The 27,133-nt window shown below is 39.1% G+C and overlaps 1 long non-coding RNA gene across 1 annotated transcript in view; it reads left to right on the forward strand.

Annotated features, from left to right (window-relative positions):
* Positions 1-2,099: 2,099 nt before the first annotated feature.
* LOC119868227 overlaps positions 2,100-27,133 on the forward strand; it is a 230,878-nt gene continuing 205,844 nt past the window's right edge. Inside the window, exon 1 of the long non-coding RNA XR_005385990.1 lies at positions 2,100-2,198. This is a non-coding gene — a long non-coding RNA (uncharacterized LOC119868227). The remainder of the gene's footprint in view (positions 2,199-27,133) is intronic.

Raw genomic sequence — 27,133 nt, forward strand, 5'->3', positions numbered from 1 at the left:
GTAGTAATTATTTCTCATTTGAAGTGAGGGCTGCCTCACACAATCTCTAAAGGGAGCATTATTGATTCGTCTGTGTCTCTCCTACTCATATAATAAACTCGGGTAAAGTTCAGAGATTCTGTCTTCCATGCTGGTTTCTAGGCTTCAGGCTTTTCATGAGGGAGTGATAACCTTGTTAGCTGCTTGGCCATCACATCATAGCATACCTGACTGTAGTCAGAAGCCCAGGTTGGCAATGGAAAAGAAGCTCTCCCCCTAGTCACATTTTTAGAGACCGTGGAGAAACACCAGGATCTGCAAATACAGCTCAGTATCCGTGTGTGTGTGTGTGTGTGTGTGTGGGGGGTGATGGCGGTAGGATAATGTCCAAGTCAGTATATGTATTTGGAGGGAGGGGGGTGTCTACTCTAGAGCAGAGATCTGACTGATGTACCCCCATTTGCATTTCCTAGGTCCTTTAAGGAAGCCAGGAAAATGAATCTGGTCATTTCTTAAGTTAAAAAGAAACAAAACATAAAGAAGGGTAAATGGACTCTCATGAGTTCACCCCAGCTCTTTGCATCTTAAAGTGGCTTTTGGCAAAAGAGCTAGTGTCCTTATTCCCATGCCCCTCTAGCTTCCAGGTGGATTTTGAGGAAGCCTAGGAGCAGCTTCCCCAGGGAGCCTGATACCTAACCAGGGATGGAGCAGATCACTGTCGGGGCTAGGGCAAAGCACTGGTGTAGAACATCCGGAAAGAAACGCTTCTTTTGGTTCTTGCCAAGAGCCACCTTGTCCTAACACCCCTAGAGCTTTTCGCCCATTGTATCTGTCTCCCTGTGTCCAAAAACAATCTGTTGCTGGCTTTGCTCTGCTCCCCACTACCCCAATCCACAGCCTGCCAACCAGCGCCTCCCAGCCCTCAGCATCCCAGCACCCTCATTTAACCCGCACCTCGCCACCTCTTAAGGCAGCGCTCTAGTAGCGAAGCACAGGGCACAGGGCCGCCTGTCGACTTACCCTGGGGGGGCCAAGTGGTTTGTGAGGGTCTGCGTCGTCTGGTGTCCGGGAGCCCGGGCGCGCGATGCGGCCGCCTCGCCGCCTCGCCAGACTGGGTCTCCGGAGGCTTGCTAACAGCAGCTGCCTGGGACAGCTCCGGGCCTGGAGGCTGCCCGCGGTGGGCAGCGGAGCACAGGGAGAGGGGCGGGGTTTGGTGAGAGGCGCGTGGGCTGGCTCCTACCTTGGTTTCGCCCTCCGCTCCTCAGTTATCCCCAAACTTCCTGTGGCTGGCCGGCCCTCTTCACCTTTTGCCTCCGTCAGCGCCCCGAAACTCTTCGCTCCACCTGCCCCCTGCCTTATTCTCTCTCGCTTCTCGGGGCTGTCTGACCCGACCTGGGCCGCTTTAAATGCACGCACTCCCTTCCCGCAGCCAGCCACACAATAAGAGGCAGGGAAGAAACTGACACCGGGAAACTGACAAGGGTGGCCGACACGGGAGTGTGACCGGAGAGAGAGAAAGAGAGAAGAGACAGGGAGATAGAGACAGGGAGAGAGAGCCACACAGAGAGAACCGCATTTATACTCTTCCATGCACAAACGCACACTCAAGCTCCCCAGCTGTCAGGTAGCGGCTGGTGGGAGACCGGGCCACCCCTCCAAATCTTTCTAGACTAGAGATTTCCGTCCCCTTCTGCTGCCGCTTCTGGAAAATGCTATACAACGAAGGGGAGAGAAAAGCAAACAGGGGTGGGGAGGGCAAAATCGAGGAGGTACGCTCCCTTTCTCCTCCCCACCCCTAGCTCCAAAAATGTCCAACCCTGAGCTCTTCCTTTTCCCTTCTATCTGCTCCTGGCTTCCCTCTGCTCCCGTTCTTTCTCCCTCCCTTTGGATGTCTGCGAACCCGGCGCGGTTGAGGTGTGTGTGTGTGTGTGTGTGTGTGTTAGGGAGAAAGCCGTGGATGGTAGAGGAAAGCACCTCTCACCTCCCCCAGCCCGGGCCGAAGCCACACACACCCCCAGCTCTCGGCAGGGGCGGGCGGGGCGGGGCGGGGGGGGGGGAAGCGGAGAAGGGGGAGGGAAAGAGGGAGGACGGGGCAGCCTGCAGGGGCAGCAGCTACTGCCTTCTCTGCATCTCGGTGGCCGGGGCTGGAAGGAAGCTGAAGCCGCAACCCCAAGTCAGCCCCCGCTGCCCCGTCCCACCGCCTCATCTCTCCCCCCTCGGTACGGAATTTTCTGTTTCATTCGTTTGCTCTCCCCGGGCCTCCCCCTCCCTTGGGTGGTGGCAGAGACTGGGGGGCTGAGCGCCGGTGCGGGTAGAGGGGACCGGAGCGCCTTGGGGCGGTTGGCTTGCAGAGTCTCTTTTGCCCTTTGGCTTGAGTACCCCCTGCTTTGAGTACCCCCAGGCCAGGCTCGGTGCTGGCGGTGGTGGGGCTGTGCTGGCAGCCACCGGTCATCCCGGGGTAAGGGGAGTTGAGCCAATGAGAGCGGGCTAGTGGCCGGTGGACAGCTGAACAGCCAGACAGCTGGACAGCGGGACCCTGAGTTGCCAGGGGCTGACCTGGGGTCATCTGGGCTGGTTTTAATCCCTGACGGGTTTAGTGTAACCCGGCGCAGGCAGCCTGGGAACTGGCCGGATTCTCCCATTTGTGTTCTTTTCACCCGTAGGGTTGGTCTCCCAAGACCAGCCTAGATTGGAGGAGGGTGGGGAGTGGGGACGGATAGTGGTATTGAGGATGAGGGAGTAAGTTGCTTCGTGGTGGCAGTGGTGTCTATGGCGGGGGGGGGGGGGGGGGGGGGGGGGGGGGCGGGAAAGCAGTGTCACTCGACAGTTGCGCAACTCATTGATCTTTGCGCCTTTGTGTCATGTGAGCGCCCCCCCCCCCCAAACTCTTGCGCCCAGAGCGCAGACCCTCTTGAACCTTCCTGGGATCAACTAAATGGATCCACCCCCACTGCAAGCCTGAGAGTACTACCTGAAACCTGCAGACACTTAGGTCCACTAGCTGGCCCAACCTCACAGCCCCAAAGCTTGGCTTTGTCGTTTATCTCCCTCACCACCTCTTACCAGAAAGGGGAATACAAGGCTCTGGTTTTCTGAACGCTGGGCTGATAACTGAAGCCCTTTCCCTTACCCATTTTCAGAGATATCCGGGTCTCAGAGAATGCTGCCTTGTTCTTCCAGCTGTCACCTAAACACACACACTACGAACCTGAGTGGAGCTCTAGAAGGAGCCAGAACTTTCTGCCCTGTCTAAATGGCCAAGTGTTCCATTGTCTTGTCATTGAAGCTGGCATAGTTATGTTTAGTGGGAGCCCTAGCAACTCTCCTAGGCTACTCTGGGAAAATCCCTTAGGGCACCAAGCAAGGCAAGTTTTTCTGTTGTCCTCAGTACCCTTCACCCTGAGGTGGCCCACTATTCTGGAGAGTATTAAGCTTTCTGTGGGAACAAGGCATCTGAGAAAAGTATTGCCTTGGAGGATGAAGAGTTTGTGTTTGTGTGTGTGAGGGGGGAGAGGGGTGAGGATGGAGCCTCCCCCTCCATACTGTTGAAACACTTGAGGAAGTGTATCTAAACACTGGGCAATGATATAGATGGGAAATAAATCACTTGATTCTGGAACCTCTTTGCCTTTCTCCAATTCAAAGGCCAACAACCTCAAGTGTACAGCCTCCCAAACAAAAGAGGTCAATGTTGTCATCAAGCTGGTTCCTCTTTTGGCGTGAGGGGTGAATAGGATATGTGGCTCTGGACAAGACCTTGGGGCATCTCCCTTTCTCTGACCAAAGTGCGGTCTAGATGAGGCTTCCAGGCAAGCCTAGGATGCAACCAGGAGCAGTGCCCAGGAAGAGAAGAACCCTATTCTTGGGAGCCATCTCCTGCAAAGGCCTTATATACAGTGCAATTGCCTTTAACATATGGGGATTATGGGTGTTGTTGAATTTTGATGCTTTCCCATTGGTTTGTGGATAAGATCCCAAATTTTCTTCTTGCGCTAACCTTACCCTGCTAACCTCTTCAGGAGATCAAGGATATACAAAATAAAATCCCTCCCAAAGTTAAAAGCACCATGCAAATATCAGGCACTACTATAGGAATTCTAGGACAAACCTACTGGAGGATCTCCTAATGCAGTGAAGAAACTGACTTGGACAGGAGCCTACACTTGCCTTGGTTGCTTGTCAGCCTTGAGGCTGGAGGGCCCATCTTCTCTGTGAATATGGAAATATTCCAGTTTTCTACTTGGTGGCTGAGAGTGTATGTCTGTTTGAACTCTCCTAGGGCAGTTAGCAACCAAAGGCTACAACTACAGAAGGGGTTCAAAGTCAGAAGTGATAGTGACTATTAGTAATTGAAGCCAGATCTACCTGGCTTCTCCGTGAGGTTAATTCACATGGCCTGGCTTATTTACACACCATCCAGATATGACTTCATAATGCAATTGAGACTTAAACATTCAGAGACACTCTCTTTCCTCTTCTAGCCGTGACTATAGTGGTAAGTGGGACATGTAGACCGCAGTTTGGTGTAATATCACAGGCAAAGTGAGATTGATGTGAGAGACCCAGAGATTAAAAGCATTTTCTTTCCCCTGTTAAGCAAGGTTTCTCAATCTGGTCAGTACTGACCTTAAGGGCCGTATGGTTCCTTATGGTGAGGGGCTATGCTGGCATTGTAGGATGTTTAGCAGCATCTCTAGCCTCTGTCCACTAGATGCCAGTAACACCCCCCACCTTGTGACAGCCCAAAATGCCTCCAGACCTTGTCACATGTCCCCTAGGGGGCAGAATTGGCCTCCCCATTGAGAACCACTGCCATTTAAAGTAGTGTCATATTTCAAAGACCTTAATTTTCCCCACACAGCATGTCCCGATCTTGTATGGAACAGAATCTCAGAAAGTATGAATATTTTGTGAGGAAACAGCATAAAAAGGAGTTCTTACAAATCGAGAAATTTTGACAAATGATTAAATTCATTGTTATAATCATTGCCACCTCCCCATCGCTATGGAACTTTTGTTGAGCACTCACTGTAAGTAGGGTGTCGATTATAGCAATGATCTGGAAAGGCACAATTCCAGCCTTCAATATACTAAGGAACTATTGACCTTTATGTCCTTAAAGGGAAAGGGTTACGGATTTTCATGGATCACCAGTTTCTGGATTGAATCTAACCTGGCTTTCTCCCCCTTTTATTTCTCTTTTGTTCTCAGTGACTTATTCTTTAAGGTTCTGCCTTAGGGAGATTGCTCTTTGTCTTGCTAATCACCATAGCTCTAGGTGGAATTTTTTTGTGACTTCTCTCTAAGTGACACATACGCCAACATAACAATGTATCCAGCATTGAAATGACCACAGCATCACAAAAGCTTTAACAAATTGAACAGTTTGAAGGGCAGGTTTTTATTTACAAAGGAAAGTGCTTCTAGTCACCTTTGCATTAGAGAAATACTCGACAGTGGCAAAGACAAAGGAAAGGAATGCAATGCAAGAAGAAAAGGTGATTCTTAAAATTCTGTGGAGTGTTGATTGTGGGTTTTAACTCAGCCATCTCGCTGCCCCAGGGAGTCAAACAATGCTAATATGAGTTGCAGGATCCTGTTCAGGATATCAGCAAAGGAAAACGCAGGAGTTAGTGGAGAATATGTGTTCAAAATCGGCTGAGTGAGCCCCTGCCTTAGAAAATGAGTTTCCCATGAGCTAGACCTACATCACTGTCACTTGCTTTGAATAAGTAAGTCCTAGGCCAATACCATGCATATATAGACAGCAACATGTCCCTCATGAAAACCTACACAGGGACTACCAATCAGCACATTTAAACTTTGTGTTTTCATGAGTTAAGATTCTCTGGCCAAGGCTAATAATTTATTTGAGTAAAAGCTTTGTCTGAATTGGAACCATGAATGGCTGTAAGTAATTGAAAACATGTTTCACATTTCAGAAGTGTGTTCAAATTCTCATATCACAACAGGATTCCTGTAATCAAGGCATAAGTCCTTAAATAGTGATTAATCTTAATAAAAGAAGTATAAACGCAACCATACTTCATGGATTAGCTAAGGACTTTGCTGTGCCTACCATTAATGGAAATGCAGATGCAGCTAGCCCTGGGCAAATTTATAAAATGGAATTACAGCATCACAGAACATTTAGAGAACATTGGGCCTTGCCTAAGTCTCCATGATAGTGACAGAGACAAGACCCCAAATAAAACCTTGCTGCTTTGTAGCTGACTCTCTGTGTGGCCTTAGGAAGGGCAGCTTTAGTCTCTATTCTGCCTGCTCCCATCCCCTTGGCTTATTTAAAATCTGCCCTCATGGAATGATATGATCTACCCTAATCAAAATACCAGCATATTCTCTCTCTCACAAATAGCTGTCTAAAGCCTTTCTTTTTTTCCCCTATTGTCCAAAAATAAAGCCTCTATCTACTTTTAGTAAGGAAAGTGAAAGCATGAGGGTACAGGTATTCCTTTTACATAAAGACTTTCTGAGGCCCCTGAAAATCACCCCAGTTGCAGGTCAGGCTTTGTAAATCTCTGGAGGCCAGGGTAGGACTGAGAAAGGTGGCTTCTCCTGCCTTTTCAAGAATAGGCAATTTTTTTCCGGGAGGGTGTGCTACAAAAATGAAAATTTTAATTCGAGTATTTTTCTCTGGAGCATTGGTGGGTATGAAGGAGTATCTGGTGAGCTATGCTTTATTCTTTATCAATGACACAGATCATTATGGACAGAGTAATGAGGGGCTAGCTATGGAAGGCTCTTGGAGAGTGGGTTATATTAGAGAATGTAAGCTTTGGAGTCAACAGACTTTGGTTTTAATTCCAGCTCCATGTTTTCTTAGTTGTAAAAAAAAAAGAAAAAAGTTATTATTTTGATAAGTTTGGTGTTTTCTCATGAACATTTTTTGCTTTTAGTTCTTATTTTAGGTCTTTGATTCATCTTGAGTTGATTTTTGCTCATGATGTGAGATAGGGATCCACTTTCATTTTTTTTTTTTTTTTTTGCATCTGGCTATCTGGTCCCAGCATCACTTGTTGAAAAAACTATTCATTCCCCTGTAGATGGTCTTGGCACCTTATCCAAAATCATTTTGCCCATAGATGATATATGGGTTTATTTCTGGACCCGCAATTCTTTTTTTTAAAGATTTATTTCTTTATTTGAGAGAGAAAGAGAGCAAACGCACATGTGCAGAAGTGGGGGAGGGTTAGAGGAAGAAGGAGAGAAAGGAGAATCCTCAGGCAGATTCCTCCCTGAACACAGAACCTGACTTGAGGCTCCATCCCAGGACTCTGAGATCATGACGTGAGCTGAAATCAAGAGTTGGCTGCTTAACCGACTGAGCCACCCAGCTGCTCCTGGACCCTTGATTCTACCCCAATTGGTCTAATTTGTCTATCCGTGTTCCAGTACCACACTCTTTTGATTGCTGTAGCTTCGTATTGAGTTTTAAAATAAGGAAATGTGATTCTTCTAACATTGTTCTTTTGTCTCAAGATTGATCTGCATAGCCAGGGTCTCCCAACTCCATATAAATTTGAGGATCAGCCTTTTCATTTCACCAAAAAAGGCCATTAAGATTTTAGTTGTGTTTACACTGAATCTGTAGATCACTTTGAAGAGGATTTCCATCTTTTTTTAAAAAAGAGATTTAAAACAATTTATTTCTTCATGAGAGACACACAGAGAGAGAGAGAGGCAGAGACATAGGCAGAGGGAGAAGCAGACTCCCCATGGGGAGCCCAACGTGGGACTCGATCCTGGGACCCTGGGATCACACCCTGATCTAAAGGCAGATGCTCATCCACTGAGTCACCTAGGCATCCCAAGAGTATTTCCATCTTAACAATATTGTCTTCCAAACTATGACACACGGTGTCTTCCCACTTATTTAGGTTTTCTTTAATTTCTTTCAGGAATGTTGTATAGTTTTATAGTTTTCAGTATGCAAGCCTATACATTTTTGGTTAAGTTTATTCCTAAGTATTTTTGATGATATTGAAAAATTAAATTGTTTCCCTAATTTTCTTTATGGATTGTTTATTCCTAATGTATAGATACAAGTGATTTATGCATGTTCATCTTGTATAAGCTGAGACTTTGTCTAGTTTGTCCATTAGCTATAATAGTTGTTTTGTTTATTCTTCAGGATGTTTTCTCTAGAGATAGCTTTACTTCTTCCATCCCAATTTGGTTGCCTTTTATTTCTTTTTCTTGCCTAGTTTCCTTGGCTAAAACTTTTGGTCTAATGTAGAATGGAAGTGAAAAAAATGAACATTTTTCACTTATTTCTGATTTTAGAGGGAAAGCTTTCAATTTTTTTGATAATTGAGTATAAACTTATCTGTAGGTATTTTGTAAATGCCCTTTATCAGGTAGACAAAATTGCGTTCTATTCCTAATTTTTTAGTGTTTTTATCATGAAAAGATGTTGAGTTTTGTCACATGCTCCTTTTTTCATTAAAAAGTGGAGATGATCATGTAGTTTTTCCTTCATTCTATTAATGTGGTATATTACATTGATTTTCTTGGACCAACCTTACATTCTTGGGCTAACTCCTACTTAGTTATGGTATATAATCCTTTTTTTATGCTGCTAGATTCAGTTTATAGTATATTATTGAGGACGTTTTGCTCTGTATTCATAAAGGATATTGGTCTGTAGCTTTGTCTTCTTGTAATGTCTTGGTCTGGCTTTGGTATCAGAATAATGCTGGCCTCATAGCATGATTTAGTAAGTATTCTCTCCTATCTTTTGGAAGAGTTTAACGATGAATAGTTTTAATTATTCTTTGAATATTGATAGAATTCACCAGTGAAGCCATTTGGTACTGAGCTTTTCTTTGGAACATTTTTGATTATAGGATGTTTTTTGATAACTGATTCAATAATTTTGCTTTTTAAAGATTTGTTCACAATTTATATTTATTCTTCTGTTTTGATAGTTTTAATTTCTAGAAATGTTTCCATTTTATTTTCAGTTCTCTAATTGCTTTGTATACAACTTTTTACTTTTTTCTTTTCTTATTCATTCTTTGTATACAACTACCCATTTTATTTTTGTAAGATTGATAGTAAAATGTCCCTTCTTTAATTTCTTATTTTGGTAATTTGAGTCTTCCCTTTATTCTTAATCAATCTATAATATTGTTAATTTTTGATGTTTTTAAAGAAATAATCTTTACTTTGTTGATTTCCTCTATTTTTTTTCTATTCTCTGGTTTATCTCTTCTCTAATTTTTATTATTTCCTTCCTTCTGCTAACTTTGGTTTTAATTTGTTCCTTTTATTTTAGTTGCTTAAAGTGTAAAGTTACATTGTTGATTAGAGTTCTTTTTTTAACATAGGTGTTTGCAATATAAATGTCCCTTGGAGCACTGCCTTCATTATATCACATAAGATTTGATGTGTTGGGAGCACCTGGGTGGCTCAGTCAGTTAAGTGTCTGCCTTCAGTTCAGGTCATGATCCCAGGGTCCTGGGATTGAGCCCTGCATCAGGCTCCCTGCTCAGTGGAGAGCCTGCTTGTCCCTCTCTCTCTCTGCCTTTCACCACTGTTCATGCTCTCTCTCCCTTTCTCTCTCCCTTTGCCCTCTCTCAAACAAACTCTTTAAAAAAAAGGATTTGGTGTGTTGTATTTTCATTTTTATTCTTACATTTTCTCTTGTGATTTCTTCTTTGATACTTTTGTTGTTTGAGAGTTTGCTGTTTAAATTCTATGTTTGTGAGATTTCCTGTTTTCCTTGTGTTATTGATTTCTATTTCTAGCTTCATTCTATTGTGGTTGGTAAATATACTTTATGTGATTTCAATATTTTAAAATTTACTGAGATCTATTTTGTAGGTTAAAAATTTATTGGGTAGAGTATTCTGCATATATCTTTTGTATCTAGTTGGTTTATAGTATTATTCAATCTTCTATTTCCTTTTCATTTTTTTGTCCCATTGTTCTATCCATTATTGAAAGTGGAGTATTTAAGTCTGCAACTATTATTTTAAAACTATTTCTCCCTTAAATCTTGAATCATGCATTTTGGGTTTCTGTTGTTTGGTGTATATATGTTTATATCGTTAGATCTTCTTGATGAGTTGACCCTTTATCAGTATATAGTATTTTTCTTTGGCCCTTCTAATAATTTTTGACTTAAAGCCTATTTTGTCTGCTATTAGTATAGTCACCTCAGCTTTCTTTTGGTAGCCATTTGCATAGGATATCGTTTCATTCTTTCACTTTCCACCTATTTGTATTTTTGGCTCTAAAGTGAGTCTTTTAAAGACAGGATATACTTGGATTATATATATTTTTTGGATTATATTTTTTTGTTAAATCCATTCTGCTAATTTCTGTCTTTTAATTAGAGACTTTAATCCATTCACATTTAAAGTAATTACTGATAAGGAAGAACTTACTATTGCCATGTTGCTATTCTTTTTCCATGTATCTCTTTGGTTTCTAATTCCTCCATTTATAACTTATTTTGTGTTTGGTTTCCCCTTCTGCTTTGGGATTCTGTGTGGTAAAGGACCAGTGTGGGAAAGCTAATGATCTATTCTTCATACATTTATGCAATAAGTATGAAATAGAAAACCTTCACTTCCCTCCATACTTACTTCCTCATCTTCTCTCATAGGCATTGCAAATCAGCTTCTCTGGTCTTTACCTATTACAGCCATACCTATCCACTTAAATATTCAACCATCGGTTTAAACTCAGTTGTTCTGAAATGGACTACTTTCTCCAGAAAACCTATTTTATTTGGTAAGTAAAATATAATCAGGAATTTTATTATTTCAGTCCTCCAGACATAAGTTTATCTTGGATTCTTCCCTCTCCCTTAGGCCTCCACATTCATAAAGTCATTAATATCTATTGGCAATTCCTTCTTGTCACTTGGATTTGAGGGAAAATTTCCAGACAAAGATAGTAGTATGTGAGGATTCCTGGGAAAAAACATGATATGTTCTAGGAAGTGAAAGAAAGTAAAAGCAGCTGTTATATAGAGTCCAAGAAAAAAAGTGGCTGGAATAGTCATGGGCTGGATTATGCAATTATGTAACATCATGTGAGGATTTGCCATGCTAGAGACTTTAAAGTTTATTCTAAGAAAAATGAAAAGTCCATGAAGAAGGAGAGTTACATGACCAGCGATCCATGTTAAAAGGATCTCTCTGCTTAAAAAGAATGGGTTAGAGAAGAACACTAGAGGCAGGAGGATTAGCTAAGAGGGTGCTGAAATAATATAGGAAAGAAGTAATGGTGGCCTAGAATAAGGCAGTCACAGGTTGTAGAGAAGAGGACAGAATAATGAGATAGTTAAGAAATATAATCAATAAGACTTAGTGATGAATTGACTGTGGTGAATAAGGAAGAGGAATGTGACAAAGACAATTTCCAAGTTTCTGGCTTGAGCAAGTAGGTGAATAGTGATACCATTTTACTGAAATGGGGAAACTGACAGCTATGCATATTTGAGAGGAAGAATATGGGTTCAGGTAGGATAGGAAGAGATTATGATGCCTGTGAGACATCCAAGGAGAGATATTAGGTAATATAAAGAGTTGGTCTGGAGTTCCAAAGAGATAATCAAGGTTGGTGACAAGATTCGGAAGTTGTCAGCATATGGATAGTATCTAAAGTCATGTGATTCAATATACCTAGGGAGAGAGTATAAATAGAAGAGGGCAGAGGGCTAAACTGTGTAGTCCTCCAACGTTTACAGATTATGCAGTGAAGTAAAGGCCACAAAAGAGACTGATCATACTAGAGATATAGGAGAAAAATCAGAATAGTTTGATATTCCAACAACAGTTGAGGATGGTGGCCAAGGGACAAATATTTCAAGAGGGAATTCAAGAGAATTGGCAGAGAAAAGGAAATGAAAGGAGGGACTAGTCGGTGGGGCATATGGAGTCAAGTGAAGTTGGGTTTCTTTATTTTTAAGGTGGAAGAGCCTTTGAGATGTTTAAATCATGACAGAAGAAACCAATTAAACAGGAGGGAAGGAGAAAGGAGATAATATAGTGGAGTCCCCAAATGGTACAGAATTAGCCTTAGAGAGGAGAGGAACATCTTTTCTACTGTAACATAAATGAAGGAGAAAAGAACCAGTGTGCCTTAAGATAAGTTTGTAGTTTTCATAATACAAAGGTGGGGCAGTTTTCTTCTGCCTTTTTATATTTTCTGTGGATTACTAGGAAATGAGACCATTTACTGAGAAGGAGGGCTCAACGTTTAAGGGTTTGGAGGTTTAAGGAGAGTATAGAAAATCATTTTGAGAATGGGAGACCCAGTTAAGTGAGTAAACTAGAACCACCACGCAGTATTGAGAGCAGTTTGGTGGTTCTTCTAACACTGCTCAGCAGACTGAGTGCAGATGCAGAAAAAGGAGATGGTTAACTTATCCAGGATTTTGCTAGGTGGGTGTGATAATACAGTGGATCCAAAGAGCTGGAGGTGTGATGGATCATTGAATCCAAGCTCAATATAGAGAGAAGTGAGGCAAGTGGAGGCTATGGATAGGGTTAAAATAGAGGGCTCAATGAACAGGTGGCCCTAGTAAGGTTCGAGAACTTCATTGTCTTGAAAACAATAGAGTACACACAGCAGAAGAATAGAGAGATTTGTGGTAAGAGAATGAGGTCAGAAATTACTTTTAGAGAAGGATCAGGTTCTGGTCTGACAAAGTTGAGGGTGTGGCTCTGAAAGTAGATGGCTGAGGTACACTGAAGGAGGAGAAGATAATTGGAAATAGAACTGAAGGATCAGGGTGTCGGTAGGATCATCTATACAGCCATGGATGTCACTAAAGGTGATGGTAAGAGTTAGTGTTTAGATGAAGTTGAGAGCCTAAAATTGGGGTGCCTGGGTGGCTCAGTAAGTTAAGCATCTATCTTTGGGTCAGGTCATGATCTCAGGGTCCTGGGTTCAATCCTCACATTGGGCTCCCTGCTCAATAGAGTGCACACAGCAGAATAATAGAGAGATTTGGAGTGTGGAGCCTGCTTCTCCCTCTCCCTCTGCTATCATCCCCTCTTGTGCTGACTCTGTCTCAAATAAATAAATAAAATCCTTTAAAAAAGAGAGAGAACAAAATTTTCAGTGAATGGCAGAGGATGGGGGTGGTGGTGATAAAGTGACTGGGAAGTTGGTTTATAACAAGAATGTTAGAAGGCTATTTAGCTGAATGGTATGAGCTTTAAACTAGCAGGGTTTATATGGAATCTGGAGCCAGACTGGCTGAGCTTAAATTCTGATCCTATCACAGAGAAGTGATGATTGTGAAGTTACTTAATCTCTGTGCCTCAGTTTTTTTATCTGTAAGGTGTGTATGATGATGTTACCGACCTCATAGGTTTGTTAAGAGATCAAATAAGGTAATTGCTGATGAATATTTAGAACATCATCTGGCCCATAGTTATATTCTTATGTAATATCCTTTATATAAGGTTGGGTACCCATCTCTGATTATTTTCAGATATAAGCTCTCAACCAACCATAGACATACCATTTGTTAGCTTGAGTTGTTTTATTCCTGTCACCAGCAACCCAAGCCTATGCTGAGTATATCAGCAGTGAGGTCCTCAGACTCAGCCAGGTCATCAGCAGAGAGGCCATGTTTTCTGAAGTTCACTTTGTTTAGCAAGAGTCTGATGGGGAATATATCAGATGTATCCTCAAAGTTGTTTTGGTAATGATGGTCATTAGACTTATAAGCAGAGTGACCTGAGAGGAGCTTCATCAGTGCCTTTGAAGCCACATTAAACAGTGTGGTGTAACCATTACAAATAAAATTTTCCTATTTGGTAACTACAAACCAACCAGCCATCCCCATAGTAGAAGAGCCTCACACTGCATAGAAAAACAGTATGCAGAATGGGGAGATAAGAGGGTAAAGCCATTCCCAGGAAGATCCTCTATTAGAGGCAGTTAATATCCTTATAAATCCATAGTAGTCTTAGAGGGTACAATTGGAGGATGTCATCATGATTTGACATTTTAATGTATGTACAGAGGAAGTATTTTTTCTCTAGTTCTGCCCATTCCACCCAGGTATGCCAATATTAGATGATTCTAATGGAATCACAAACTCAGGTGTGGAAGAGGCCTTAGAATCGAGGTATGCCTTAATGGTAAAGGTTATATAACAGACTCAGTGGGTTATGACTTCTTTAATAGTTAGAGGAGGGTAGGAACTCTAAATCCAAATAATACAGCCATCCTTTCCCCTAGTCTCATATACACTCATTCATTCATTTCAAATAATTATTAATTGGGATATATCAGTAAACAAAACAAAGATCCTTGGCCCTATGGAATTTCCAGGAGAGGAAAGAGAGAAGGGAATACGTAACAGTGTATTCAACCAAAAGAATCATGATTGTTTATTTTTAAAGCGTTAGTTACTTCATTTTCATCTACCAAGATGACACAGGAAAGAAAAAGTTTCTGCCAACAAAGTATGTTATCTGTTTTCTTCCATTTCCCCAATAAGTATCTGGTGCTGAAAATACACTTTTTATACCCCTCTAAATGTATTCTTTGGAAAAGGTCTGGTAAAATGACTATGAGTACTTCTGGCCCATCCTAGAGACATATTTTCACAGTAGCGAGTGTCTTAAGTCAGAGGTGGAAAGGTAGAATTTTAGGTATTAAGTCAGGGGTGGAATTGTAAAATTTTAGGCAGTAGTGAGCTGGGAAGGTGTAGGTGTTGTGAGGACCAGGAATCTTCTTCATTCTGGCCCTGGCTATGGGTTCCTTTTTTAAGTCAGACATTGTGCTACATCCTAGATTTGAATAAGATAGTTCCTGGTTTCAAAAAGCTTTAGATCTGTGGAAGGGATATAATAGACACTGCAAAAGATAATCAGAACATGATTAGTACTATATCAGTGGTGTGGTCAACATGGTGGGATACATATGGAGGAGAAAGAATGACGAGTTACTAACTCTGTGGGAGTCTGGGAAAGCTTCACAGAGTAGGTGATATTTTAACTGGGGATTGAAAGGTTAATGAGAGTGTACTGAAGAAAGAATAGAGGCAAGATATTCTATGCAGAGAGAACAACATGTACAAAAATATGAAGCCATGAAAGCATAGGCTAAAAGTAAATTTTCTAGTCATGTGAGAACTCTACTATTGTTGGAGCATAGGAAGTGTGTGGGGAAGGTGTGGTAGGAGATGAAGTGGAAGAGGGAGTGTGTCAGATTGCCAAGGAATTTGTACATCATACTAAGGAGTCTGGCAGCGGAAAATCAACAGAGTTGTTTTCAAAGCAAGGTGGATATGTAATAAAATATTTTTGGTTTTATTTTTCAAAGAATGGGATTAGTAGCTTTATGGAGGATGAAGGAGAGACTAGAGGTGAATGGGGCCCTAGAACTGTTGCAATAGTCCAAGAAAGGGACAATGCACATCTAAATGAAAGCAATAGCTATGATAGAAAGCATGGAAGAGAAAATTTTGAGTAAGATTGACAAGATTTGGTAACTAATTGGAAATACACAGGAAGGCCCAAAGAAGAGTGAAGGATCATGCTAAGGTTGGGTGTGTAGATATTAACCAGAATGAGGTATACTGAAGGAAACAGGCTTAGATGGGAATAAGATGAATTCAGTTTTGAGATAGTTGTGGAAGATTAAGCCAGGTAGTCAGAAATCTGGCTCTGGGTTTCAGAAAGAAAACCAAAAACAAAGCAAACTAAACAAAACATAGTATCTTAAAAAACAAGTATGAAATGTTCTAGAAAGATAAAGTATAGTGAAGATTGATAACAGAAAAAGGGAATTCAGCAATAAAGGGACCTTAGCAAGAGCAATTTCAGTGCAGTGGTGGGAACAGAAACAAGATTACATCAGTTTGAAGTTTATTTATTTATTTTTTAAATATTTTTTAATTTTTATTTATTTATGATAGTTACAGAGAGAGAGAGAGGCAGAGACACAGGCAGAGGGAGAAGCAGGCTCCATGCACCGGGAGCCCGATGTGGGATTCGATCCCGGGTCTCCAGGATCGCGCCCTGGGCCAAAGGCAGGCGCCAAACCGCTGCGCCACCCAGGGATCCCCAGTTTGAAGTTTAAATGGGAAAAGTTAGAAATGGATATTGTCAAAAAATAAAAAAATAAAATTAATATCAAATGAATTTAAAAAGCAAGGCATAAAGTATTAGTTGGGAAAAAAGAGCATTTTTTATTGACAAAAGCTAAAGTCTACATTAAACGTGAGTCATGAACTTCTATGCACCAATTAGTGTAGCATGACAGTTTATAAAACAAAGACTATTACAAGGAATAATTGACAAAATTGTGATCTTAGTGGAAGACACTAACCTACTTGTATTAATTAGAATTACTTTTGACTGCATGTAAGGAAAAACTTAAAATAGCAAGGGCTTAAGCTGGGTAAAGGCTTATTTCTCCCTCATGGAAAGAATTCTGGTTATAGATATTCCAGGGCCTTATGTCTTGCTGTTCTTCCATCATTCGTGTATTGCCTTATAGTCCAAAATGGTTGCTTGAACAGCTATCATTCCATGTAGGAGAAAGGAAGAAGAGGAGCTGCCCCTGTCACACATATATCACTTACATCACAGTAGACAGAAATGAGTCAGGTGGGAGCAGCAGGGGAGGCTGGGAAATGTGGCCTTTTATTTAGGTGACAATATGCTCAATGCAATGCAATGATGAAGAAATAAAAGAATGATTGTTGGGTTGACAAGTAGCAGCACCTGAATTATAAATGTCTTAGATCAAATAGAAAAAGGAGAACTAGCAAATTCAATAACATAATAAGTTTGACTTTATACCTATGTCTATATCTACAACTTTGTGTACCACACAGAACACATACTTTTACTCAATGTTCATGAAACTTCTACAATAATGTTTTCATATTAAAAAGACCACAGAAGAAACTTTAATATGTTACAAAAAGCAGAGCTGATTTAGGTCATAATCTCATATTCTCTAATCACAAGTCAATGTGCCTAATTATTAAAACCCACAAGAAATTAATAAACAAAATCAAAGCAGGCAGAACATTTAGGAAACTTCCTATAATAGGTTTTGGAGGGGTGCCCGGGTAGCTCAGTTGGTTAAGCATCTGCCTTCAGCTCAGATCATGATCCCAGGGTCCTGGGAACAAGCCCTACATCCGGCTCCTTGGTCAGTGGGGTGTCTGCTTCTCCCTCTGCCTCCCCCACCTAGCTTGTGCTTGTGCTCTCTCTCTTTCAAATAAAATCTTTAAAAATCTTTTTAAAAATATAAATAAATAAATAAATAAATAAACTAATTAATTAATTAATTTGGGGTCAAAGATGAAAACTTCAGTTGCATATTATTAATATAATAATGATGAATACAACATATTAACAAATTAGAGAACACTCCCAATGCTTTATTCCAAGAAAAATTCACATATTTTTTTTTTGTCAAAGGGAGAAAAATAAATCACAAAGCTAGAAAAGGCAAAAGAAAATTAGGGAGGCATGTGTAATTATGAAAGAAGAAATGAGAAAATAGAAACCCAGAAAAACTAATAAGTGAGTATAAGAGTCAGACTGTGAAATGACATGTAAGTTGAAAAATCCCTGGGGAGGGATGCCTGGGTGGCTCAGCGGTTAAGTGTCTGCCTTCAGCCCAGGGCGTGATCCTGGAGTCCCGGGATCGAGTCCCACATCAGGTTCCCTGCATGGAGCCTGCTTCTCCCTCTGCCTGTGTCTCTGCCTCTCTCTCTCATTCTCTCTCTGTGTCTCATGAATAAGTAAATAAAATCTTAAAAAACAAAAACAACCTCCCTGCGAAAGTAATCAAGAATACAAGAGGAATAAGGAAAAAGGAAGCACAACATTAGAAATGTAATGTAGTGGTTGAATTCATGTTCATTTAGAATGTCAGAGTGTGACCTTACTGAAAATAGGGTCTTTGCCGATGTAATTAAAGTGAAGTCATACTGGATAAGCATAAGCCCTAAATCCAATGATTGGTGAGCACACCAAAAGCGGGGGCAGACAGAATGATACACACAGTGTTTGGTGGACAGACAGAAAAACAGAGACACAGGGAAAAAGGCCATGTGAAGATGGAGGCAGAGATTTGAGTTACACTGACACAAGCCAAGGAATGTCAGGAGCCCCCAGGAGCTGGAAGAAGCAAGGAAGGATTCTACCCCTAGAAACTTTGGAGAGAGAAGCACCGTATAGAAAATTGATTTCAGACTCTGGCTTCCAAAGCTTTGAGAGAATAAATTTCAGTTGTTTCAAGCCATCCAGTTTGTGGTACTCTGTAATGGCAGCCCCAGGAAATGAATATAATGTCTTGGCTTAAAAATTGAGGACTAAATATATTATAGGGACTATTCTAAGCGTTCTACACTTGTGCATATATTTATTAATTGCATCCATACAACACGTGGTGAAGATGTTGAAGCAGGTGCTGTTTTACAAATGAAAATATTGAGGGTATAAGTAATTTGCCCAAGTGAAAGTATTCAAACCTAGATAGATTGATTTCAGAGTCTGGGGTCTATATCATACACTTAACATCCTCTCAGACATAGTGTAGATATAGTAGAGAGAGAGAATGTCACACATTTAAAATCCTGAGGAAAATTACACAAATTGACCCAAGAAAGGTAGAAAGTAACTATGACAAATATTGTCAAATAATATAATACTTTTTTAAACCACAAACCAAACAAAATAAAAACAAACAAATAATACCACATAGAGTTTTATAGGTGAGTTCTTTCAAACATTGAAAAAAGTACTGGTGGGAGGCAATTTGACCATGTATTTTGAAAGGTTAAACACAAATTTATTTTTTATTGGTGTTCAATTTGCCAACATATAGAATAACACCCAGTGCTCATCCCATCAAGTGCCCCCCTCAGTGCCCGTCACCCAGTCACCCCCACCCTCCGCCCACTCCCTTTCTACCACCCCTAGTTCGTTTCCCAGAGTTAGGACATTTATTGACTTTAAATGAGCAGTTCTACTTTCAATAATTTATTCCAAGGAAATAATGCTATAAATCTACAATATTTAATATATATATACATCAATTATACTCATAATATTGTTTGTAATCTGGAAGCAACCTAAGTGTGAAATAGTAGGGGATCAACTGGGCAAATTATGGTTTATATTTAAAATAAAATATAACACAAACAATAATATAATAATATAGAACTCATAGTTATAGACCCAGAAATATGCTTTTTAATATTTCCCAGCTTTACTAAGGTATGATTGACAAATAAAAATTATATATATTTAGGTTGTGCAACATGAATTTTTAAGTTGTACAACGTGATGATTTTGATTTCATATATATTATTATAATTGAGTGAATTAACACATCCATCACTTCATATAGTTACCATTTTTTGTGTGGGAGGAAGAACATTTAAAATCTACTCTCAGGGGATCCCTGGGTGGCGCAGCGGTTTGGCGCCTGCCTTTGGCCCAGGGCGCGATCCTGGAGACCCGGGATCGAATCCCACATCGGGCTCCCGGTGCAGGGAGCCTGCTTCTCCCTCTGCCTATGTCTCTGCCTCTCTCTCTCTCTGTCTCTCTGTGACTATCATAAATAAATAAAAATTAAAAAAAAATTTAAAAAAAAAAAAAAAAAAAAAAAAAAAAAATAAAATCTACTCTCAAGAAATTTTAAGTATACAATAAAATAATAATAATCACCATGGTGTACATTAGACACCTAGAACTTATTCATCTTATAACTGAGAGTTTGTGTGCTTTGACCATTATCTCTCCCTCCCTCACCATCCCCCCACAACCTCTGGCAACCAGTGTTCTACTCTCTGGTTTTATGAGATTTACTTTTTTAGATTCTACATATAACTAAGATCATGCAGTATTTGTCTTTTTGTTTCTGGCTTATTTTACTTAGCATAATAGCTCCAAGTTCATTCAGGTTTTTGCAAATGGCAGGGCTTTCTTCTTTTTATGGCTGAGTAAAATTGCATTGTGTATATGCATGTCACATTTTCTTTATCCATTCATCCATTGACACTTAAGTGGTTTCCATATCTTAGCTATTGTGAATAATGCAACAATGAGCATGGGAGGGTGGCTTTATCTTTGAGATATTGACTTCATATCTTTTGGATACACATCCAGAAGTGAGATTGTTTTTAAATTTTAAAGGAATATCCATACTGTTTTCCATGACTGTACCAATTTACATTCCCACCAATGACAAAATCATTGTTAAGACCAATGTTAAGGAGCTTTTCCCTTATGTTTTCTTGTAGGAGTTTTATGGTTTTGGGTCTTAGAGTTCTGTCTTTAATCCATGTCAAGTTAGTCTTTGTGTATAGTGTAAGGTAAGAGTAAAATTTCATTCTTTTCTTTGTGGATATCCAGTTTTCCTAGCACCATTTATTAAAGAGACTGTCCTTTCCCCCACTATGTATTCTTATCAAAGATTAGCTGATCATATATATCTGGGTTTATTTCTGGGCTTTCTATTCTGTCCCATTGGTCTGTGTCTGTTTTTGTGTTAGTACAATACTGTTTTTATTACTATACCTTTGTAATATAACTTGAAACAAGGAAATGTGAAGATTCTTCCAGCTTTCTTCTTTCTCAAGATTGCATCGGCTATTTGGGATCTTTTGTGATTCCATACAAATTTTAGAGTTTTTTTTTTTCTGTGAAAAAATGCCATTGAAATTTTGATGGGGATTGCATTGAATCTGGTTATAGCTTTAAGCAGTATGGACATTTTCACAGTATTAATTCTTCCAATCCAAGAACATGGGATAGCTTTCCTTTTATTTGTGTCTTCAATTTTTTTTCATTAATGTCTTATAACTTTTGGTGTATAGATCTTTTACTTCCTTGGTTAAATTTTTTCCTAAGTGTTTTTTTGATGCCATTGTAAATGGGATTGTTTTCTTATTTTTTTTGATAGTTCCTTGTTAGTATATGGAAATGTAATTACATTTTGTACACTAATTTTGTATCCTGGGTTATTACTGACTTTACTTATTAGTTTTAACAGTTTTTTTAATGGAATCCTTAGGTTTTTCTATATATGAGATTATGTCATTTGAAAATAGCCAAATAGAGACAATTTAACTGTTCTCTCTAATTTAGATGCCTTTTATTTCTATTTCTTGTCTACTTGTTCTAGCTAGGACTTCCAAAACTATGTTGAATAGGAGTGGTGAGCCTGAGCATTCTTGTCTTGTTCCTGATCTTAGATAATAAGCTTTCAGCTTTTCACCATTGAATATGATGTTAGCTGTGGGATTATCATGTATAGAATTATATTCTTCATTGTTTTATTTTGTTTTTATATTTTCGTTAAGTTTTTAATTTTAATTCCAGTGTTAACATACAGTGTTATATTAGTTTCAGGTATAGAATACAGTGATTCAGCAATTCTATACATTACTCAGTATTCATCATGATAGTATATGTGCTGCCAAAGTGAGCACAATACTCATCATGATAACTGTACACTTTAATCATCATCACCTATTTCACCCCTCACCCCTCCCCTCTGGTAACCATCAGTTTGCTCTCTATAGTTAAGAGTATGTTTCTTTATCTCTCTCTCTATTTCCCTTTGTTCGTTTGTTTTGTTTTTTAAACTTTACATTAGTGAGGTCATATGGTATTTGTCTTTCTCTGACTGTGGCTTATTTCACTTAACATTATTCTCTCTAGCTCCATCCATGTTTTTGCAAATGGCAAGATTTCATTATTTTTTTACAGCTGAGTAATATTCCATCGTGTATATATATCTTCCTTATCCATTCATCTACTGATGGACACTTGGGTTGCTTCCATAATTTGGTTATTGTAAATAAGGCTGCTATAAGCATAGGGATGTTTATATCATTTTAAAAAAAGATTTTATTTATTTATTTCAGAGAGAGAGAGAGAGAGAGCATGCATGAGTGGGCAGGAGGGTGAGAGAGAGAAGCAAACTCCCCACTGAGCAGGGAGCCTGACATGGGGCTCCATCCTAGGACCCTGGAACCATGACCTGAGCCGAAGGGAGTTGCTTAACTGACTGAGCCACCCAGCAACCTTGCATATATCTTTTTGAATTAGTGTTTTTGTATTCTTTGGTTAAATACCCAGTAGTATGATTACTGGACCATAGGGTAGTTCTATTTTTTATTTTTTGAGGATCCTTCATACTAATTTCCAGAGTGGCTGCATCAGTTTGCTTCCACCAGAAGTGCAAGTGTTCCTTTTTCTCCACATCCTCACTAACACTTGTTCTTTCTTATGATTTTGACAGGTGTGAGGTGATACCTCATTTTGTTTTGATTTGCATTTCCCTGATGATGAGTGATGCTGACCATCTTTTCATGTGTCTGTTGGCCATCTGGATGTCTTCCTTGGAGAAATGTCTATTCATGTCTTCTTCCCATTTTTAAACTGGATTATTTGGTTTTTGGGTGTTGAGTTCTATCAGTTCTTCATATATTTTGGATACTAACTCTTTATCAGATATGTCAATTAAAAATATCTTCTCCTATTCAGTAGGTTGTCTTTCAGTTTTGTTGATTGCTTGCTTTGCTGTGCAGAAGTTTTTTTCACTTTGATGTAGTCTCAATACTTTATTTTGCTCTTTTCCTTTGTCTCAGGAGACATATCTAGAAAAATGTTGATATGAGTGATGTCAGAAATTATTACCTGTGCTGTCTTTTAGGATTTTTATGGTTTCAGATCTCATATTTAGGTCCTTAATTCATTTTGAGTTTATTTTTGTGTATGGTTTAAGAAAGTAGTCCATTTTCATTCTTGTGCATGTAGTTGACAAGTTTCCCAACACCATTTGTTGAAGAGACTGTCTTTTTTCCCACTGCATTTTCTTGCCTCTTTTGTAAAAGGTTAATTGACCATATAATTGTGAGTTTGTTTCTGGACTATACACCCTGTTCCATTGATATGTGTGTTTATTTTTGTGCCAGTACCATATCGTTTTGATTGCTACAATTTTGTAGTATAATGTGAAATCTGGAATTGTGATACCTTTAGCTTTGATTGTCCCCCCCCCCCTCCAAGATTGTTTTGGCTATTCAGTGACTTTTGTGGTTCCATCCAACTTTTAGGATCATTTGTTCTTGTTCTGTAAAAAATTCTGTTGGTATTTTGATAGGGATTGCATTAAATCTATAGATAGTTTTGGGTAGTATGGAAATTGTAACAGTATTTTTTCTCCTAGTTCATGAGCATGGAATATCTTCCCAATCTTCCCATTTGTGTTGTCTTCAATTTCTTTCATCAGTGTTTTGTAGTTTTCAGACTAGAAGTCTTTTATCTCCTTGGTTAAGTTTATTCTGAGGTATTTTTATTTTTTGGTGCATTTGTAAATGGGATTGCTTTCTTAATTTTCTTTCTGTTGCTTCATTATTAGTGTATAGAAATGCAACAGATTTCTGTACATGGAAATATATTCTTGAAAGAAGCTGGTTCCTGAACACTATGGTAATAATTATCTATTGCTGCATAGCAAATTATACTAAAACTTAACAGCTTCAAACAACAAATATTTATTATATCATATAGTTTTTGAGGGTCAAGAATATAGGATTGGCCTACCTGAGTGGCTCTCATTCAGAGTCCCTCACATATTTGCTGACAAGTTGTTGGCTAGGGTTATGGTCATATCAAGGTTTGATTGAGTTAGAGAATCCACTTCCAAATTCACTCACATGGTTGTTGACCTCTCAGTTCCTCCACAGCTATTGGCCAGAGGCTTCTTTTCCTTATCGTATGGACAAAAAATAGCTGCCAGAGTGTTTCTATGACATGGCAGCTGGCTTCTCCTAGAGTGAGTGACAGAGCAAGAGACAGAGTGAGTGAAAGAGCAAGAGACAGAGACAAACAAAAAAAATCACAGTCTTCTTTATCTTTATCTCAGAAATGTCATACTATTACTTCTGTCATCTGATATTTGACCTACAAACAAACCCTGTTGCAATGTGGGAGAGAACTATACAAGGGTGTGAATACCAGGAGGGAAATCACTGGGGACCATCTTGGAGGCTGGCTACCATAAAAAATATGCATATATTTTTATGTATGGAAATGGAGAGGAAAAGGATAGATATCAAGATATTAAGAATACCTATTTCTGGGTGGTGAGATTATGGGTATCTTTAAATATATATATATATATTTTTTTCTGTTTTCCATTTTTTTAGTATACAGAATTATTGATGTTCAATGAAATTAGCAACCAATTGATCCATTTTATTAAAGAAAATAATGGGAGACAGGGCATACAGGAGAGACAAGGGACCATTGATGGAGTTCTGGTGAATATGGAAAGAAGTGCATTCTAATATAGAGATAGAGGCCATTGTCATAATTACAGGAGCAATAATGAAAGTGTAGATATGTGAAAGACCTGGCATTGAATGTGAAAATGTGTAAGTCTTGGAAAGGATGTGTTAGCTTTGGCCAAGACAGCCTTGAATTTATGTGGGGAGACATTGACCTCTGAAATATGAAAGGAGGAAAAAATTGTTGCTATTATTAGAACTATTAGAGTATATTCAGTCGGAGAAGGACAAACATTATATGTTCTCATTCATTTGGGGAATATAAATAATAGTGAAAGGGAAAATAAGGGAAGGGAGAAGAAATGTGTGGGAAATATCAGAAAGGGAGACAGAACGTAAAGACTGCTAACTCTGGGAAACGAACTAGGGGTGGTAGAAGGGGAGGAGGGCGGGGGGTGGGAGTGAATGGGTGACGGGCACTGGGTGTTATTCTGTATGTTAGTAAATTGAACACCAATAAAAAAAAATAGAAAAAAAAATAAAGTTGTACCTTAGATAAAAAAAAAAAAAAGAACTATTAGAGTATTAAGGCAGGAGATCTGATGGATTTCACACTTAGTGGTACTTCCCCCCCCCCTCCCCCGATAAAGTCAGCAAGACATTCTGTTGAATCTGATTATGATGGGGTAAAAGGCCTGGAGAAGTTTGTGCAAACTTAAAACATCAGTTGTTTGGAATGGGAAAGTTTGCCAAACAGAGAAAGGATTGTAGAGAAATCTTGAGAGCCCGGATGATAAAATCTGTGGTCTCTTATGCCAGCTTTAAGCTCAAAGAACTATGTTATTCAGTCTAATGTGTAATAATGTTCATATGTTGGTTATTTACAATACTTGCTACCTTTCATGTTAAAGGAAAACTGTTTATCTACTCACAACACTTCTGATACCAAATATATGGCTTTTTTTCCCTCACACCAACCAATTTTCCAACTCTGAACACTAAGTTGGTGTTTCCTATGACCCTTAAAATTCCAAGGGATTTAGGAGATCTGTGTTAGTTGCTCCTATCACCTCCATCATCCAGGAAATTATAAGAGTTAAGGAATTCTGTGTCAGGAACCATGGTGAAAGACCAAATATTAGAGATAACAGTGCTCCTGGCATGCTTGTCACTCAGGAAATTATGAGAGTTTTAGGAGCTCTGTTTCAGAAAGAGAGGGCATTGACCAAATATATATTTCTTATTATGTTGCAATTGTTATTGGTCAGCCTCTGATGTAGTTTATATCTCTTTAAAGATGATGATGTGTTAAGGCACCTGGGTGGGTCAGTGGTTGAGCGTCTGCCTTCAGCTCAGGTCATGATCCTGGGATCCTGGGATCGAGTCCCACATTGGGCTCCCTGCATGGAGCCTGCCTCTCCCCCTGCCTGTGTCTCTGCCTTCTCTCTCTGTGTGTGTCTCTCATGAATAAATAAATAAAATCTTTTTAAAAAATGACGAGTTAACATGTTTTCACAGCATTTCTCCTTACTGCTAATTAAGTCAGCTTTCTTGGATTATGTATATAGAAAGCCCATGATATAGTTAACTTCAGTTTTAGGGTTACTGTTATTAGACCCCATTTGGGGCCAAACCAAAAGCAAAATTTTGGATTTCTTTTCAAAATGGTCATGACATATTTTTAACTGGATGTTTTTTTTTTGGTGTTGAGTTGTATAAGTCCTTTATACACTTTGGATATTAACACTTTATTAGATACATCGTTTGCAAATGTCTTCTTCCACTTAGTGCGTTGTCTTTCTGTTTTGTTGATGGTTTCCTTCACTAAAAAATCTTTTTGTTTTAGTATAAAAAATCTTTTTATTTTAGTATAGTATAGTACTAATAGTTTAATTTAGCTTTGATTTTCCTTGCCAAAGAAAACAAAAACACTAATTTAAAAAGATATGTGCACCTCTTATGTTTATTGCAGCATTATTTACTATAGCTTAGATATGGAAGCAACCTAAGTGTTCATCTGTAGATAAATGAATAGATCTCTCTCTCTCTCTTTCACACACACACACACACACACACACACACAAATATGGAATATTATTCAGCCATAAAAATGAAATCTTGCCATTTGCAACAACATAGATGTATCTAGAGGCAACAATGCTAAATGAAATAAATCAGTGAGAGAAAGACAAGTACCATATGATTTTACTCATATGTGAACTTTAAGAAAGAAAACAAATAAAGAAAGAAAAAAGAGACAAACAAAAAAAGACTCTTAAATACAGAGAACAAACTGGTGGTTGCCAGAAGGGAGGTAGATGGGGGATGGGTGAAATAGGTAAAGAGTGTTAAGAGTACACAAATTGTGATGAGCACTGAGTAATGTATAGAATTGTAGAATTACTATACTCTACACATGAAACTAATATAACATTATATGTTAATTATACTGGAATAAGAAAATACAAAATACAATTTTTAACGGCATGGCCATAAAAATAGAAGGTTATTTCATGTAGGTGCATGAATTATTTTTTTATTAGAAAAATCTTCATTACATAGGTCAAGAATTTGCACATGGGTATATAAAACCTAGGGTTTTTTAGAATTTGGAAACTCATTAATATATAAGATAAGCCTTCAAATGTACCAGTTTCTCTTTTTCTGAAAAAAACAAAAACCTGCCAAAAATACTATATTACTGGAGAACATGAAAAACACTGCACACCTGATCATAGGGGTTGAAAGTGTATTTGGTAGCAATACTTGTGGTTGAATATAGCATAATGTATAACTTGTTGAATCTCTATTACACACTTGAAACTAATATAACATTGTCAACTATACTCAAATTTTTAAAATGCTTTCAGTAAATTGAAACATAGC

The sequence above is a fragment of the Canis lupus genome, chromosome X (assembly GCF_011100685.1).
Source record: "Canis lupus familiaris isolate Mischka breed German Shepherd chromosome X, alternate assembly UU_Cfam_GSD_1.0, whole genome shotgun sequence".
In the NCBI taxonomy this organism is placed as follows: Eukaryota; Metazoa; Chordata; class Mammalia; order Carnivora; family Canidae; genus Canis; species Canis lupus.